This window comes from Thalassophryne amazonica, chromosome 3 (genome assembly GCF_902500255.1).
Source record: "Thalassophryne amazonica chromosome 3, fThaAma1.1, whole genome shotgun sequence".
In the NCBI taxonomy this organism is placed as follows: Eukaryota; Metazoa; Chordata; class Actinopteri; order Batrachoidiformes; family Batrachoididae; genus Thalassophryne; species Thalassophryne amazonica.
This window is the reverse complement of record NC_047105.1, coordinates 47,978,738-47,997,230: the sequence shown is the minus strand read 5'-3', so window position 1 is coordinate 47,997,230 and position 18,493 is coordinate 47,978,738. Positions and strand designations below refer to the sequence as shown.

General features: G+C 45.3%; 1 long non-coding RNA gene across 1 annotated transcript; it reads left to right on the top strand.

The window, feature by feature from the left end:
• Window positions 1-755: 755 nt before the first annotated feature.
• Window positions 756-18,262, top strand: LOC117507901. The gene is made up of 3 exons (XR_004559873.1): window positions 756-835; window positions 1,867-1,873; window positions 18,251-18,262. It is a non-coding gene; the product is annotated as an uncharacterized LOC117507901 (long non-coding RNA).
• The last annotated feature ends 231 nt before the right edge of the window (window positions 18,263-18,493 follow it).

Below are 18,493 nucleotides of genomic sequence, written 5' to 3'. Positions count from 1 at the left end.
ACGGTCTGTGAAAGAGGAGGGGGTGAGGTCTCACGCTCGTCAGCACACTTCCTGAGGTACGTTAGATTTTGTGACTAACATTTATACAGTCAGTAAATGTGGTGTCCCTCACACCTTTTTATATTGAGCTGTATGTTAGTCATGTATCGGCTTCCACTGCAGTGGAGTTTTGTGAACTGGATGTTCCATGCCTGCAGGTTGGGAAGCTGATTAGTAATCAAGCCAGGAAGTGTTTGCTGTTTGTACACCTTTAAGTGTTCTCTCTGTGTGTAGAGTGTGGACTCACATAATGGTTCCTTCTTTCACAGACTCGGTTTGTTGCGGCCACCTGGGGGGTGTCGGCGGGGTCCTTGGGTCCGAACAGCTTCTGGCTCCGGACCGTTAGCGCTGCTGGGAGCGCACCACGCCAGACCGCACTTTCTTTTGTTATTTTTTGTATCACTGTTATGTATTAAATTCAGTTAGCCTTTGTACCGTGCTCTACTTATTTCATACTGGGTCCTTCAAACGCTGGTCGGTTCTCCGAGCTGCGTCCGACACATAACACTTTGGATTAGATTGGATTGCTATTTAAAGTTCATGTTGGACTGTTTGGAGCCTCTTGGCCTCAAACGACTAGTGACGCATATCAAAATGTAACTCCTTTTTCTCTTGTTTATAAATTAATAAAATATCAAATGACAAGGATCTATTTCAGGTGTTATATAAAACAAATAATGTTTTTTCAATCGTGCTTTATAAAGACTATTAGCTTTGTTGAATGGAACATTCCATCTTTCACCTCATGAAACATTCTTATCAATGCACTCATAAACAGTAATTAGATGTATATTTAGTGCACAGACAAAATTAACAGTACACCTGTAAAACAGAAACAATATGACCTTTAAAATTCTTTATTTTGTTGTGCTACCTTGGTGTGGGCTCCTGCTCTGCTTTGTTTGCTCCCCACCCCCCCCCCCCTTTTTCCCCAGGCACTGTACAATGTAGCCGATTACATCGCACCTGTCAGCAATCATCCTCACCTATATTTAAGCCTTCCACTTCACTCTCACACACCTTTGGTAACCTGACCTCACTATCTCCCATTATAGTTGTACCTTACTTGTTTATGACTCTGCGTTATCTATTATTTTTGACTTGCCTTGTGCTCCCTTTTTTCTGCATTCCTGACTCCCATCAGCTGAGTTGCGGCCGCCTGGTTCTGGTTTTCCGAAATACAATGCACTCTGGTCAAGTCTGTGTCTCCATGTGTAGAGGCTTGAAATAGTTAAGCATATGTTAATTTGTCTGAATAAAAACAGACACCCCTACAATTTTCATTTTACTTAAGAGTTTATTTTTGGATAATAAGTAATAACTGAATTGGTTCCATTGTAATCTCTTGTGAGTTAAGTGTAATCCCTACACTGTCCTGTAGATGGGGCATGGCTCGCACTGACAGAGAATAGCTGAGGCACCACAGAGGAAGAACAATCCTCACAGTGAAGCAGATGCAGCTAAACGAATGTTCTCTCTCTATTCTCATTTATCACAGGTTGGTAAACACTAATTCACGGAGTGAATGTATATTTTCTGAGACTTTAGGTGCTGAGGATAACACTGTCTAGTGTGAGTCCAAGAGAAACGTAGTTTGTGCAAGTTTTTTCGAGTTCTATTGTAAACATGTTTGAAGCTAACCTGCTAAGCTAATGGCAGTGTAAGGGAAATGCAACGTGGATAGAAATGTATCCAAACCAATTCTGGTACAAGGGACCACTTGAGTACAATATTTTACTATATTCATGAAACGTTTTTCATGCAACTTGCAAATTACTGGACCTTATTCACATTTGTGAATATTAAGGGTTTCTTACCACGTTCCAGGAGTGCAGTTGTAAACCTGTATTAGATACATGGGTTTTGAGGTGGAATACATATTAAACATAGTTAGTTCATAAGAATGTTCAAATAATTTTAGTTAAAAACATTAGCGTTAAATAGAGATAAGTTGTTGGGAAAGGGTCGTAACACGGACCCGCAACAGGGGGCGCAAATGAACGGACAATGGATAAGACAAAGAGTAACAATTTAATGTTGTGAAACGCACAACTAAATACAGACACAGATAATGCCAATTGTACACAAGGTGACGTGTGGGCAGGCTCGAAGATAGGAGACCTCTGGCGATCGGAGAGCCGGGACCCACACAGCTTCCACCACCAACGGCCTGAGGAACACCGGAGCCGCCAAGTCCTGAGTCCCCAGGTGGTCACCGTCTTCTGTTGCAGACCCTGGTACTGCTGGCAGAAGATGACAAAACAGTTATGGTGAGTGTGTATCCACACACCCAGTAATCCTTCTTCTACAGGTCTTCGCAGAGGGAAAACCTCCACCTCCGATACAGAATCACCCGTGCAGCTCCTGACAGTTGCTCCTTGGATGGAGTGAGAGGCGAAGACGTCGCAGACTCTCACTGCACGCCAATCCAATTACAGACTTCAGGAATACGGCTGCACACAGAACAATAATTAGTCTTCAGAAAGTATGAAATGCAGAGAATTACCTTCGACGGTAGTTCTTGGCGAGGAGGTGGAGTAATGATCCGGCTTTTGTAGAGATGGTGGTGATTGGTGACAGCTGGTGTAAACGAGTGACAGCTGTCACTCTCTGTCTCGGCGCCCTCTCATGCTTGAAGCCCGCACTCCAAGCAGGGCGCCGACTGGTGGTGGTGGGCCAGCAGTACCTCCTCTTCAGCGGCCCACACAACAGGACCCCCCCCTCAACGGGCGCCTCCTGGCGCCCGACCAGGCTTGTCCGGGTGTCGGCGGTAGAAATCGGCCAGGAGGGCCGGGTCCAGGATGAAGCTCCTCTTCACCCAGGAGCGTTCTTCGGGTCCGTACCCCTCCCAGTCCACCAGATATTGAAAACCCCGGCCCTTCCGACGGACGTCCAGGAGCCGACGAACAGTCCATGCCGGCTCCCCGTCGATGATATCGGCAGGAGGTGGTACGGGTCCAGGAGTGCAGAGTGGTGAGGCGTGGTATGGTTTTATCCTTGAGACATGAAACACTGGGTGAATCCGCAGTGAAGCTGGGAGTTTCAGCTTCACTGCGGCCGGACTGAGGATCTTGAGTATTGAGAATGGTCCAATGAACCGGTCTTTGAGCTTTTGCGATTCAACCTGCAGTGGGATGTCCTTGGTTGATAACCACACCTCCTGCCCAGGCTGGTATGCAGGGGTCGGGGAACGCCGGCGATCTGCATGGGCCTTAGCCCTCGTCCGGGCCTGCAACAGGGCAGAACGGGCAGTCCGCCACACCCGGCGGCACCTCCACAGGTGGGCCTGGACCGAGGGGACCCCGACCTCTCCCTCCACAAGTGGAAACAATGGGGGCTGATACCCCAAGCACGCCTCGAAAGGGGAGAGGCCGGTAGCAGATGAGACCTGGCTATTGTGGGTGTACTGGATCCAGGCCAGATGGTCACTCCAAGCCGCCGGATGCGCGGAGGTTACGCAGCGGAGAGCCTGTTCCAACTCCTGGTTCGCCCGCTCTGCCTGGCCGTTCGTCTGTGGGTGATACCCAGACGAGAGACTAACGGTGGCCCCCAGTTCCTTACAAAAACTCCTCCAGACCTGCGAGGAGAACTGGGGACCACGATCCGAAACAATGTCCGATGGTATCCCATGCAAACGCACAACGTGGTGGACCAGGAGGTCTGCTGTCTCCTGGGCCGTCAGGAGCTTCGGGAGGGCCACGAAGTGGGCCGCCTTGGAGAACCGGTCCACTATCGTGAGGATGACGGTGTTACCCTGGGACGGCGGGAGGCCCGTGACGAAGTCCAGGCCGATGTGAGACCAGGGGCGATGAGGCACAGGCAGGGGCTGGAGGAGGCCCCTGATCTTGTGATGATCCGCCTTGCCCCTAGCACAGGTGGTGCAGGCCTGGACATAGTCCCGGACGTCGGCTTCCAGTGACGCCCACCAGAAGCGCTGCTGGACTACTGCCACGGTCCTACGCACTCCGGGATGACAGGAGAGCTTGCATCCGTGGCAGAAGTCCAAGACGGCAGCTCTGGCCTCTGGTGGGACGTAAAGTCTGTTCTTAGGACCGTTCCCCGGGTCCGGGTTCCTGGTCAGGGCCTCCCGGACGGTCTTCTCCACGTCCCATGTGAGGGTGGCCACGACAGTGGACTCGGGAACGATGGTCTCGATGGGGTCTGACAACTCGGCCTTGGCTTCCTCTTCGTGCACCCGGGACAGTGCGTCGGATTGTTGGTTCCTAGTCCCGGGGTGGTAGGTGATCCGGAAGTCAAAGCGTCCGAAGAACAGGGACCAGCGGGCTTGCCTGGGGTTCAGCCGCTTGGCGGTCCGGATGTACTCCAGGTTCCGATGGTCCGTGAAAACCGTGAAAGTCACCGTAGCTCCCTCCAACAGGTGTCTCCACTCTTCAAGAGCCTCCTTAACCGCGAGGAGTTCCCGATTGCCCACGTCATAGTTGCGTTCAGCGGGGGTTAACCTGCGGGAAAAGTAGGCACATGGATGGAGAACCTTGTTGGACTCCCTGCTCTGTGACAGAACGGCTCCTATCCCTGAGTCAGAGGTGTCCACCTACACTATGAACTGGCGAGTAGGATCAGGCTGCACCAGAACTGCTGCAGACGAAAACCGGCGTTTCAACTCCCTAAACGCGGCTTCGCACCGATCCGACCAAGTGAAGGGGACTTAGTGGAGGTCAGGGCAGTCAGGGGGCTAACAACCTGACTGTAACCTTTAATGAACCTCCGGTAGAAATTTGCAAAGCCGAGGAACTGTTGCAGCTTCCTACGGCTTGTTGGTTGGGGCCAATCTCTCACCGCCGCAACCTTGGCCGGATCCGGGGCGACGGAGTTGGAGGAGAAGATGAACCCCAGGAAGGACAAAGAAGTGCGGTGGAACTCACACTTCTCGCCCTTCACAAACAACCGGTTTTCTAGTAACCGCTGCAGGACCTGACGTACATGCTGGACATGAGACTCAGGGTCCGGAGAAAAGATGAGTATATCATCCAGATATACGAAGACAAACTGGTGCAGGAAGTCCCACAAGACGTCATTAACCAATGCTTGGAACGTCGCGGGGGCATTAGTGAGGCCGAACGGCATGACCAGGTACTCAAAATGACCTAACGGGGTGTTAAATGCCGTCTTCCATTCGTCTCCCTTCCGGATCCGAACCAGGTGGTACGCATTCCTAAGATCAAGTTTGGTGAACATTTTGGCTCCATGCAGGGGCGTGAACACCGAATCTAACAGGGGCAACGGGTATCGATTGCGAACCGTAATCTCGTTCAGCCCTCTGTAGTCAATGCATGGACGGAGTCCGCCGTCTTTTTTACCCACAAAAAAGAAACCCGCACCCATCGGGGAGGTGGAGTTCCGAATCAACCCGGCGGCTAAGGAGTCCCGGATGTAGGTCTCCATCGATTCGCGTTCCGGACGTGAGAGGTTGTACAATCTACTGGACGGGTACTCAGTGCCCGGAATCAAATCGATGGCACAATCGTACGGTCGGTGCGGGGGAAGAGTGAGTGCCAGATCTTTGCTGAAGACGTCAGCAAGATCGTGGTACACCTCGGGCACCGCCATCAGATTGGGGGGGACTATGACCTCCTCTTTAGCTGTAATTCCGGGTGGAACCGAGGATCCAAGACACTCCCGGTGGCAGGTTTCGCTCCACTGCGTCACCACCCCAGACGGCCAATCAATCCGGGGATTGTGCTTCACCATCCATGGAAATCCCAGAATCACTCGGGAGGTAGAAGGTGTCACAAAAAACACAATCTCCTCCCTGTGATTCCCAGACACAACCAAGGTTACTGGCTGTGTCTGATGTGTAATTAATGGGAGTAGAGTGCCATCTAGTGCTCGTACCTTCAATGGTGAAGGCAGGGCCACCAGAGGAAGCCCTACTTCCCTGGCCCATCTGCTGTCCAGCAGATTCCCTTCTGACCCTGTGTCTACCAGTGCTGGGGCATGAAGGGTTAAATCCCCACTCAGGATTGTTACTGGGATTCGTGCTGATTTATGGGTTTTCCCTGTGTACATATTATGGCCCACCCTTAACCCAGTTCCTAAGGATGGGCGTTGGAGTTTGATCGTTTGGGGCAGTCTTTTAACATGTGCTCACAAGAGCCACAGAAAAAACACTCCCCGCGGGCCAGCCTCCTTTGTCTGATATTTAATTTTAATTTGGCCCTGCTCGTGTCCATAGCTTCGTCAGCAGGGGGAGCTGTTGCCACACGGAGCCCTCTGGCAGTGGAACGTGGGGAAGACGACACCCTTTCGGACCCGGAGGAGAGAGGGACGGCTTGTGCCTGACCACGCCCCCCGGCCTGCTCCTGACGGTGTTCATTCAACCGGTTGTCTAAACGTATAACCAAACTGACAAGCCCATCGAAGTCTTGCGGTTCGTCCTTAGCCAGTAAATGCTCCTTCAGAACTGGAGACAGTCTGTTTATGAAGGCGGCGCGGAGCGCAACATTATTCCAGCCGGACCTCGCAGCCGCGATGCGGAAGTCAACTGCATAATCAGCTGCGCTTCGGCGCCCCTGTCTCATTGACAGCAGCACGCTCGAGGCGGTCTCGCCTCTGTTGGGATGATCAAACACCTGTTTTAATTCCCGTACAAACCCAGCGTATGACGTCAGGAGCCACGAATTCTGTTCCCAAAGCGCCGTAGCCCAAGCGCGTGCCTCACCTCGAAGCAAATTAATCACATAAGCCATCCGGCTGGCATCTGATGCGTACATAACTGGACGGTGTGAAAAAACGAGCGAACACTGCATTAAGAAGTCTGCGCACGTTTCGACACAGCCTCCGTATGGTTCTGGAGGACTTATGTAAGCTTCAGGGAACGGTGGGGGGGTTTGTTGAACGGCCAGTGGAACGTCTATCTGTGGCCCAGAGCCAGCAGGAGGAGTCACTGCAGCAGCGCTCGAGTCGCGCGCTTCCACTCTGGCGGTGAGAGCCTCCACCCTCCGATTGAGGACTGCATTCTGCTCGGTTACCAGATTTAACTGAGCGGTGAAAGTGGTAAGGATTTGCTGCAGATCACTTACCACGCCTCCTGCTGACGCCTGCGCTCCTTGTTCTCCCATTGGATGTTCAAGCTGTGGTTGACGCCCCTCGGGATCCATGACGAATGGCCGAGAAATCCTGTTGGGAAAGGGTCGTAACACGGACGCGCAACAGGGGGCAGGGGGGGCAAATGAACGGACAATGGATAAGACAAAGAGTAACAATTTAATGTTGTGAAACGCACAACTAAATACAGACACAGATAATGCCAATTGTACACAAGGTGACGTGCGGGCAGGCTCGAAGATAGGAGACCTCTGGCGATCGGAGAGCCGGGACCCACACAGCTTCCACCACCAACGGCCTGAAGAACACCGGAGCCGCCAAGTCCTGAGTCCCCAGGTGGTCACCGTCTTCTGTTGCAGACCCTGGTACTGCTGGCAGAAGATGACAAAACAGTTATGGTGAGTGTGTATCCACACACCCAGTAATCCTTCTTCTACAGGTCTTCGCGGAGGGTAAACCTCCACCTCTGATACAGAATCACCCGTGCAGCTCCTGACAGTTGCTCCTTGGATGGAGTGAGAGGCGAAGACGTCTCAGACTCTCACTGCACGCCAATCCAATTACAGACTTCAGGAATACGGCTGCACACAGAACAATAATTAGTCTTCAGAAAGTATGAAATGCAGAGAATTACCTTCGACGGTAGTTGATTTCTCGGCGAGGAGGTGGAGTAATGATCCGGCTTTTGTAGAGATGGTGGTGATTGGTGACAGCTGGTGTAAACGAGTGACAGCTGTCACTCTCTGTCTCGGTGCCCTCTAATGCTTGAAGCCCGCACTCCAAGCAGGGCGCCGACTGGTGGTGGTGGGCCAGCAGTACCTCCTCTTCAGCGGCCCACACAACATAAGTAGTGTGATTCATTTGACTGAAGGTAATAATTAAAAAGGTTAAAAAGCAGAAATAGGTTTAATACATTTTTTTAATGTGTTTTAAAACCAATGTACATATTTCATTGTATTTTTGAAGAATTGTAAAATTTGTAAAAATCAGATAGTGAATTGTGACTAGCTTACTAAGCTATGGCCACGTGGACTTTCGTGACTTGTTAAGGCCATTTTGTTCTTATTTGGATTACTGTTGTTGAATGTAAAAAACAGGAAGAACAATCCTCACGGTGAAGTCAATGCAGCTAAACGAATGTTCTCTCTCTATTCTCATTTATCACAGTTAACATAGGCAAGCTGGTTACTTCATGCACATACACATGCCCTCTGAACCCCAGAGGAGCAACACATGCTCCAGGGTCTCCTCCAAGATCTCCTGCAGTATACATTCAGCAGTTGTTAAATAAATGTTTTCACCACACCTCCCTAAATTAACTACAAAAATGAACAAAGGGTGCTTTCCTGCTTTAAAATTTGATGAGTGGGCTACAATTGCTTAATTAGAGTTTGTGAAGTGTATTTTTTTCATCAAAGCACAGACTGTTAAACATTTTAATGGTGGTTTTTGAGTTTCTTTCCCAATCACATTGAAAATCTGAACCCGCTGTGAAAACTAAATCTGCCCATGTCCCCATTCACATCGGTTTGTTGGTAAATTCCACGTGAGAAGTTTTTAGTTTTATTTTTCCTATTAATCATTCACATTTAGTGTTCTGTGATGCACTAATGTGCATCCCTGTGCAAGCACGTGCCCTTTGAAATGTCACAAATGTATTGCACTGGAGTTTGTAGCAGGCTAACCTTGGGTCAGGTGTTTTATTGAAGCACATTTTTGGGGACTGGGTGGTGGTGGTCATGATGGATAGCTGGTGTTTGGGTATTAAAAATATGACCAGCTAAAAGTGTGCATGCCATAAACAAAAAAATTAAAGAACACAATTTTTTCACTTGACAGAAATACTGCAGCACAAACATCTTAGATGATTCCCTAGGACAACTAATTACACAGCAAGTCACATTATAACTTAACTAGCAGCTATAGGTAGCATTCTTGGTGCTACTTGAGGTCTGAGCTCCACTCAGTGGCAGTTGGTTTGGATATTTATCTAATAGATTACAATTTGTTCATGTAAATGGGGAATCTTCTTCACAGACTAAGGTTAATTATGGAGTTCCACAAGGTTCTGTGCTAGGACCAATTTTATTCACTTTATACATGCTTCCCTTAGGCAGTATTATTAGACGGCATTGCTTAAATTTTCATTGTTACGCAGATGATACCCAGCTTTATCTATCCATGAAGCCAGAGGACACACACCAATTAGCTAAACTGCAGGATTGTCTTACAGACATAAAGACATGGATGACCTCTAATTTCCTGCTTTTAAACTCAGATAAAACTGAAGTTATTGTACTTGGCCCCACAAATCTTAGAAACATGGTGACTAACCAGATCCTTACTCTGGATGGCATTACCCTGACCTCTAGTAATACTGTGAGAAATCTTGGAGTCATTTTTGATCAGGATATGTCATTCAAAGCGCATATTAAACAAATATGTAGGACTGCTTTTTTGCATTTACGCAATATCTCTAAAATTAGAAAGGTCTTGTCTCAGAGTGATGCTGAAAAACTAATTCATGCATTTATTTCCTCTAGGCTGGACTATTGTAATTCATTATTATCAGGTTGTCCTAAAAGTTCCCTGAAAAGCCTTCAGTTAATTCAAATGCTGCAGCTAGAGTACTAACGGGGACTAGAAGGAGAGAGCATATCCACCCATATTGGCCTCTCTTCATTGGCTTCCTGTTAATTCTAGAATAGAATTTAAAATTCTTCTTCTTACTTATAAGGTTTTGAATAATCAGGTCCCATCTTATCTTAGGGACCTCATAGTACCATATCACCCCAATAGAGCGCTTCGCTCTCAGACTGCAGGCTTACTTGTAGTTCCTAGGGTTTGTAAGAGTAGAATGGGAGGCAGAGCCTTCAGCTTTCAGGCTCCTCTCCTGTGGAACCAGCTCCCAATTCGGATCAGGGAGACAGACACCCTCTCTACTTTTAAGATTAGGCTTAAAACTTTCCTTTTTGCTAAAGCTTATAGTTAGGGCTGGATCAGGTGACCCTGAACCATCCCTTAGTTATGCTGCTATAGACTTAGACTGCTGGGGGGTTCCCATGCTGCACTGAGTGTTTCTTTCTCTTTTTGCTCTGTATGCACCACTCTGCATTTAATCATTAGTGACTGATCTCTGCTCCCCTCCACAGCATGTCTTTTTCCTGGTTCTTTCCCTCAGCCCCAACCAGTCCCAGCAGAAGACTGCCCCTCACTGAGCCTGGTTCTGCTGGAGGTTTCTTCCTGTAAAAAGGGAGTTTTTCCTTCCCACTGTCACCAAGTGCTTGCTCACAGGGGGTCGTTTTGACTGTTGGGGTTTTTACGTAATTATTGTATGGCCTTGCCTTACAATATAAAGCGCCTTGGGGCAACTGTTTGTTGTGATTTGGCGCTATATAAATTGATTGACTATTGACTATTGACAGACTACCTGTAGTTCAGTGATCACACCACTAATTATGGATACCTATATAGTTTAAAAAGTCTTAAACTAATGAGTCGTGAAAAAAAAAAAAGAAATTCACCTCACAACATTCAAATTATCTATAGAGAATAAAATTGTTATTAATTCATTTATTGATTTTGTACCAGGCTGTAAATGTGTGCATTACACCTCTATAGTTGAACATTTCAACATGGGCTTCTATGGGAACCTGCTCAGTTTTGGCCCCAGCTTCAAGCAGATGTACATGGAACTTTGTTGCCTTCTTCCGGGTAGCTTCATTTTTGATGGCCCGAGGTTGGGCCTTGGTGAAAGCCATTACTGCATTAGGTGGACACAATGAAGGTTGCATTGCACTGTGCACTTCTTTGCACCCAGTGGGAGATGGGGCCCATAGAATTTAAATCAATTCAAATATTTGATTCTGACATTTTGAAATTTTCAGTTTTCCTGTGTAAATCATTTTGTGAGCCTGACTTTATATTAAATATACTAAAAAAACTGACTGCAGGGGTGGTGGCCAAGTGGTTAATGCGCATGGTTTCAGTTCAGAAGGTTCCGGGTTCAAATCCCACCCCTGCCACATTTTCTCAATGTAATGTGGAGTTGCGTCAGGAAGGGCATCCAGCGTAAAACTTGTGCCAATTCAACAAGTAGATCCACCTTGAATTTGCTGTGGCGACCCCAAGTGCAAACAAGGGAGCAGCCGAAGGGACTTACGTACTTACTTACTAAAAAACTGACCCATTGGATTGGATTTCCATCTAATATTCGTAGTCCCTGTTGTGAAAGTGTAGTGACACGGACCCACAACAGGGGGCGCAAATGAACGGTCAATAGATGAGCCAAAAAGTAACAATTTAATGTTGTGAAATGTGCACAACGAATATACAGACAATCTCAGAATATGATTACAGTCAAATTACAAAGGTGACGTGTGGGCAGGCTCGAGGATAGAAGACGTCTGTCCTGAGAAGGGCCGGAACCACACGATTTCTGCCACCACCAAACCTGGTGAATACTGGAGCCGCCAAGTCCCGAATTCCCAGGTGATCACCGTCCCCGACTGTCGGATCTGGTACTGCTGGCGAGAACAAAGACAGTCAAGTGTGGGTGTGTGTACACCCAGTAACAACAACGGTGGGAATGCCACCTCCACCTCTCACTCAATATGTGATGAGTACCGCAGTGATTCCTCAGGGGAAAAGAGTGCCGTACCTGCACTCACTCAGCTTCCACAGATAGAGGAACCGGTACTCCTGCAAACACTCACAATATACAGATATATTGTAACACAAAACGGCTGAGGATATTACCTTCAATGAAGTACGATATCTCGGTGATGAAGTGGAGATGACGTCTGGGTTTTATGGAGTGAGGTGATGAAGAATGAGTGACAGCTGTCAGGAAGTAATGAGTAACAGCTGTCACTCCCGGCTGTGTCCATGGCGGCAGCGCCCTCTCGTGCCTGAAGCCCGCACTTCAGGCAGGGCGTCCTCTGGTGGTAGGCCAGCAGTACCTCCTCTTCTGGCGGCCCACACAACAGTCCCAACTAAATGAAGTTAAATGATCTTGCATGGATGCAGTTTGGGGCTACATATATTTATTAGATGGAAATCCTGCTCATAATTGAACTGAGTTCATCCAATGAGTCATTTTTTGAGTGTATAATTCAGAATATACTGAATGGTGTCAGAGATCCAGATATACACCAAAATGTAAGCAGGGCTTCCTGTTGATTATATTTATCATTTTCAGTATATTTTGTGAAGGACGGTTGAAAACCATTTTGACAATCATGCTAACAGATAGAAAAAGAGACATGATGTTAAAAATGTTGGTCAGTGTGGTGTATGACATCTGGTTGCTTTGTCCATCATCAAGAAATGTCTTTGAAGATCAAATGTAAAAATTGTTCTGAAAGAACATATAGTGGGGTAAAAAAGTATCTAGTCAGTCCCTGACTGTGCAAGGTCTCCTACTTAGAAAGATGAGAGAGGTCTGTAATTTTCATCATAGGTACACTTCAACTAAGAGAGACAAAATGAGAAATAAAAAATCCAGGAAATCACATTGTAGGATTTTTTTACAAATTTAATTTTAAATTATGGTGGAAAATAAGTATTTGATCAATAACAAAAGTTCAACTCAATACTTTGTAACATAATCTTTGTTGGCAATGACAGAGGTCAAACGTTTCCTGTAAGTCTTCACCAGGTTTGCACACAGCTGGTATTTTGGCCCATTCCTCCATGCAGATCTCCTCTAGAGCAGTGATGTTTTGGGGCTGTCGCTGGGCAACACGGACTTTCAACTCCCTCGACAAATGTTCTATGGGGTTGAGGTCTGTAGACTGGCTTGGCCACTCCAGGACCTTGAAATACATTTTTACAGAACCACTCCTTTGTTGCCTGAGCAGTGTGTTTGGTATCATTGTCATGCTGGAAAGCCCAGCCATGTTGCATCTTCAATGCTCTCACTGAAGGAAGGAGGTTTTGGCTTAAAATCTCATGATACGTGGCCCCGTTCATTCTTCCCTTAAAACAGATCAGTCGTCCTGTCCCCTTTGCAGAAAAACAGCCCCAAAGAATGATGTTTCCACCCCCATGCTTCACAGTAGGTATGGTGTTCCTGGGATGCAACTCAGCATTCTTCTTCCTCCAAACATGACAAATTGAGTTTTTACCAAAATGTTCTATTTTGGTTTCATCTGACCACATGATATTCTCCCAATCCTCTTCTGGATCATCCATATGCTCTCTGGCAAACTTCAGACGGGCCTGGACATGTATTGGCTTAAGCAGGGGGACACGCCTGGCACTGCAGGATTTGAGTCCCTCTCTGCATAGTGTGCAGCCTTTGTTACTTTGGCCCCAGCTCTCTGCAGGTCATTCATCAGGTCCCTCCGTGTAGTTCTGGGATTTTTGTTCACCGTTCTCATGATCATTTTGACCCCATGGGATGACATCTTGCGTGGAGCCCCAGATCAAGGGAGATTATCAATAGTCTTGTATTCATTTCAAGGGCATGTCCTCTTCAGCACAAGGCAATATGACCTTCAAGTATTTTGACATATCCAAATTGATCCATGATTAAGGATGGGTATTGATAAGATTTTATTGATATCGATGCCATTATCGATTCTGGTTATCGATCCGATTCCTTATCGATTCCCTTATCGATACCTCGTGAATTTTGGACTAAAAGTAGGCTTTACAGGTTTTCTATGTATTTCATTGAGTCTTAAAGTAAATAAATATGAAAATGGTCACTGTATCCTTGATCTCTGGACACAAATAAAAATAAACAAAACGGTCTTTTGCTTTGAAGTTATTAATTCCGACTGGATTCTATCGTTCTAACTTGACTCGTCAGAGAGCCGCGCAACGTTTGGAGCTGTGTGAACAAAACGGAGGACGATTCTCGTTTCTTTCTCGCAACAAGACAGGAGTCCCAGTTAGTAACTTTAGTCCGCACAAAAGTGACTCACGATTGACATATTCAGGGATGAAAGTGGTGAAAAACAAAATTACCCCCCAACACCTCCCACATGAAAATGTTTCAATTCTAGAAGCTCTGAAATGCAATCTGGGACTATTCCAGACGATAAACTGGAGTGAGTGCAGCATCCATTTAGGTGAGAAAAAAAAAAACTTTCCTTATTCAAATTCATTCCAGTAGTATTCTGCTCTTACTAGGATGCAGCAGTTTTCTAGTTTGGCAGATAGTTCTGGAGGAAATCACTGAAGAAATTAACACATTGAAAATATGGTTTGACCGAAACAAACTGTCATTAAACTTAAATAAGACAGGGATGAAATGGAGGTGTGAGAGTCACTAGGTGTTCACAGGAAACACTTATTTATTTCTGTATTTATTTATGTTCATTGTTAGTTGCTTTTATATCTTCTGTTGTTTCTATTCAGGTTCTTTTTGTCTCTTTCTCTAAAATTGTATCTAATAATCATTAGATTATTAATATATAAACAAAAATAAATTTAAGAAATTTACAATTTGAAAACAAATGCACCCGAACGTTATGACAGCTGCAACTGCTTAATGCTAACTTTTAACATTGAAAAAGTCCATAGACATGCTAACGCGTTAGCGTCGCTCCTGTTTTTAAGTTATAAAATACATCTATCAACTGTTTCAGAAGACCATAACAGGTCGGTTTAACATAGAAAAGGTAAATAATACTCACAGACGTATGCTCTTTAGGGTTTTAGCGGGGGAAAATTAAGCGAAAGAAAGAAAGAATAAACAAAGCAATAGATCGAAGCATTGCTTCAATCAGCGAACCACTGCTTCGATTGGTTCAAGGTTCAAAGCAAAGCCGTGCTGCAGAAAAGTTGAGTACGGACCAGCTGCAGGGTCTGTAGTCAATGTAGAGAAATTATCATTTTCCTGACAAACACACCAACAACGGCCACTCTGAAGGACCGATAACAGAATCGTTAAGCACAAAACTTATTGATGTCGGTGGATCGAATCATTTCTTAATGATACCCGAAAGGAACCGGTTCTCGATACCCATCCCTATCCATGATACCTGGTATGCGATATATAGGCCCAACACCATAGTAGGAGAAAAATGCCCATATCATGATGCTTGCACCACCATGCTTCACTGTCTTCACTGTGAACTGTGGCTTGAATTCAAAGTTTGGGGGTTGTCTCACAAACTCTCTGTGGCCCTTGGACCCAAAAAGAACAATTTTACTCTCATCAGTTCACAAAATATTCCTCCATTTCTCTTTAGGCCAGTTGATGTGTTCTTTGGCAAATTGTAACCTCTTCTGCACGTTTTATTTAACAGAGGGACTTTGCGGGGGATTCTTGCAAATAAATTAGCTTCACACAGGTGTCTTCTAACTGTCACAGCAGTTACAGGTAACTCCAGACTGTCTTTGATCATCCTGGAGCTGATCAATGGGTGAGCCTTTGCCATTCTGGTTATTCTTCTATCCATTTTGATGGTTGTTTTCCATTTTCTTCCACGCGTCTCTGTTTTTTTTTTGTCCATTTTAAAGCATTGGAGAGATGAACAGCCTATAATTTTTTGCACTTGCATATAGGTTTTCCCCTCTCCAATCAACTTTTTAATCAAACTACGCTGTTCTTCTGAACAATGTCTTGAACGTCCCATTTTCCTCAGGCTTTCAAAGAGAAAAGCATGTTCAACAGGTGCTGGCTTCATCCTTAAATAGGGGACACCTGATTCACACCAATTGACGAACTCACTGACTGAATGCCACACTACTATTATTGTGAACACCCCCTTTTCTACTTTTTTTACTAATAGCCCAATTTCATAGCCTTAAGAGTGTGCATATCATGAATGCTTGGTCTTGTTGGATTTGTGAGAATCTACTGAATCTACTGGTACCTTGTTTCCCATGTAACAATAAGAAATATACTCAAAACCTCGATTAATCTTTTTAGTCACATCGCACTACTATTATTCTGAACACTACTGGAGGTAGCCCTCTTGCATCATTTAGTGTCAGTTGGTGACACACGTTTTGTAATTTTTATTTTTAAATATAGCTGCCTGATAGCTCTCTGGCAGTGCATGGAACTATCTAGTTCAGTTCCGCGTCATCAGGTAATATTCATGTATGTTTTGGTTATGGTTTATGGGTATAGTTGGGGTTAGGGTTAGTATTTACCCAACTCATCACATATGGATGTTTTGTCAAACTGAGCCATTTGCATCAAAATATGACAGCTTGGGTGTGAGACTTTATTGGTGCAGAAGCTGTAGATTTGTTCCTTTCTGTGTTTAGGGAAATTAAATGGAAAATTGCCTCCATTATTAACATTTAAAACAGAACACATTGAAGGAATACACTTGGAAGAAGAGAACAATGAAGCTAAATGGAAATTAAGTTTTATGTTATCAGTGATTTAACATCTCTGTGATCAAAGACTGTGCCTGATGGTGAAGATAAAATTGATGCGAATAACTGGTGAGACATGCCTTTCTTTGAACATTGTCTTTCCGACCTATTTTAAGATACAAGAAGGATGTGAATAGTGAAAACCATTAACATTTTCAGAGCCATTGCCAGCCACAGAATATACTTGTAACTCTGTGTGAAACTTGAAATTCGAGAACCACTCACAAATGTAATCTAGTGTGCAGGTTGATGATGACATACACAACATGCAAGACTTGCACTATGTAACATGCAGAAACAACCGTAGCACGCACATAGCATAGCTTTAGCACAAATTTAGAGTTACTGGTAAATCTCCCATTGATGTACGACAATGTTACTGACTCCATAAAAATGCAAAACACCCCCAAAGTATGTTAAACCTCTTGATAGGAAAAAAAAATATTAAGTTTTTTTGATTTTTTTTTTTTTTTTTTGGAACATCTTGAAAATACTGCCACTTTTAAAACAAGACCAATATTTTGGTTCGTTATGGACACCATCAAAGAGCCTCTGTATGTATATATATATAAACGCAACACTTTTGGTTTTGCTCCCATTTTGTATGAGATGAACTCAAAGATCTAAAACTTTTTCCACATACACAATATCACCATTTCCCTCAAATATTGTTCACAAACCAGTCTAAATCTGTGATAGTGAGCACTTGTCCTTTGCTGAGATAATCCATCCCACCTCACAGGTGTGCCATATCAAGATGCTGATTAGACACCATGATTAGTGCACAGGTGTGCCTTAGACTGCCCACAATAAAAGGCCACTTTGAAAGGTGCAGTTTTGTTTTATTGGGGGGGGGGGGATACCAGTCAGTATCTGGTGTGACCACCATTTGCCTCATGCAGTGCAACACATCTCCTTCGCATCATCCGTGAAGAGAACACCTCTCCAACGTGCCAAACGCCAGTGAATGTGAGCATTTGCCCACTCAAGTCGGTTTCGATGACGAACTGGAGTCAGGTCGAGACCCCAATGAGGACGACGAGCATGCAGATGAGCTTCCCTGAGACGGTTTCTGACAGTTTGTGCAGAAATTCTTTGGTTATGCAAACCGATTGTTTCAGTAGCTGTCCGAGTGGCTGGTCTCAGACGATCTTGGAGGTGAACATGCTGGATGTGGAGGTCCTGGGCTGGTGTGGTTACACGTGGTCTGCGGTTGTGAGGCTGGTTGGATGTACTGCCAAATTCTCTGAAACGCCTTTGGAGACAGCTTATGGTAGAGAAATGAACATTCAAGACACGAGCAACAGCTCTGGTTGACATTCCTGCTGTCAGCATGCCAATTGCACGCTCCCTCAAATCTTGCGACATCTGTGGCATTGTGCTGTGTGATAAAACTGCACCTTTCAGAGTGGCCTTTTATTGTGGGCAGTCTAAGGCACACCTGTGCACTAATCATGGTGTCTAATCAGCATCTTGATATGGCACACCTGTGAGGTGAGATGGATTATCTCAGCAAAGGAGAAGTGCTCACTATCACAGATTTAGACTGGTTTGTGAACAATATTTGAGATAAATGGTGATATTGTATATGTGGAAAAAGTTTTAGATCTTTGAGCTCATCTCATACAAAATGGGAGCAAAATCAAAAGTGTTGCGTTTATATTTTTGTTGAGTATATAATCATAACTTTATTGATATGAATTATTAAGATCCTATTGTCTTGTTTACAGTTTCTACATGTTCAGTCAAGCCCCTCTAGTTTGTCATGTGATAATTTCACAAGGACCAGAATGGAAATAAGTGTTCATGTTTTATTGTGTCACCTGTCATCTGTGACCTCCATATCAGGGATGTTACTAGGACTGCTTTTTTCCATCTGCGAAATATAGCGAGGATCCACCCCATGCTGTCTATGGCTGATGCTGAGACCCTGATTCATGCTTTTGTTTTTTCTAGACTAGATTATTGTAATGTTCTATTTTTAGGGTTACCACAGTCCAGCATCAGGGATCTTCAGCTGGTTCAGAATGCTGCTGCCAGACTT